The following is an 898-nucleotide window of genomic DNA, read 5'->3' as shown; positions in this document are numbered from 1 at the left end:
CCCGAGGGACACGCTTTTCGCAAGGCACCTTCCACTAGGGAAGCGCAAGCAACCCGAAGGCGAGTCGAAGACAACCCGAGGGACATGGAGGAATGCACCAGTGGAGTTCGCTGCACAGGCAGGGATCCGTCCAACTCGCACAAACCGAACACAACTCACGCGCCACGACGTACACTGTGCACCAGCCCCCCAAAACGAATCACCCCCCGAAGGACCAAGAAGCCCGACGAACGCGCGAAAACATTTAGAGAGGCCGAGCAAGCACCGGTTAGCGCGAATGCAAATAACAAACGCAACAGGCAACTTTCGAGGGACATACTTCTCGCAACAAGCTTCCACAAGGAAAGCACAGGCAACTCGTTCGCACGCCAAAGCCAACCAAATGGCAATTTAACCGAGGGACATGCATTTCGCAAGGCAACTTGTACAATTACCCGAGGGACATGGCATGCTTGCCAAGGCCGTGGCTTGGCATGCTTGCCAAGGCCGTGGCATGACATGCTGCTGGCCAAGGCCGGGCATGCCATGCTGCTGGACAAGGCCGTGGCAAGGCATGCTGATGGCCGAGGCCGTGGCAAGGCATGCTGATGGCCGAGGCCGTGGCGTGGCATGCCATGCTGCTGGACGAGGCCGTGGCAAGGCATGCTGCTGGCCAAGGCATTGGCATGGCATGCTGCTGCTGACCAAGGCTTGGGCTTGCCATGCTGCTGGCAAAGGCCGCGGCATGGCATGCTGCCGGCAAAGGCCGCGGCATGGCATGCTGCCGGCCAAGGCCGCGGCATGGCATGCTGCCGGCCAAGGCCGCGGCATGCCATGTTGCTGGCCAAGGCCGTGGCATGGCATGCTGCTGGCCAAGGCCGTGGCATGACATGCTGGCCAAGGCCGGGGCATGGCAAGC

The sequence above is a fragment of the Camellia sinensis genome, chromosome 6 (assembly GCF_055761805.1).
Source record: "Camellia sinensis isolate YWXY chromosome 6, ASM5576180v1, whole genome shotgun sequence".
NCBI classification, from domain to species: Eukaryota; Viridiplantae; Streptophyta; class Magnoliopsida; order Ericales; family Theaceae; genus Camellia; species Camellia sinensis.
The sequence above is the reverse complement of the archived record's forward strand: the minus strand, read 5'-3'. Positions refer to the sequence as shown.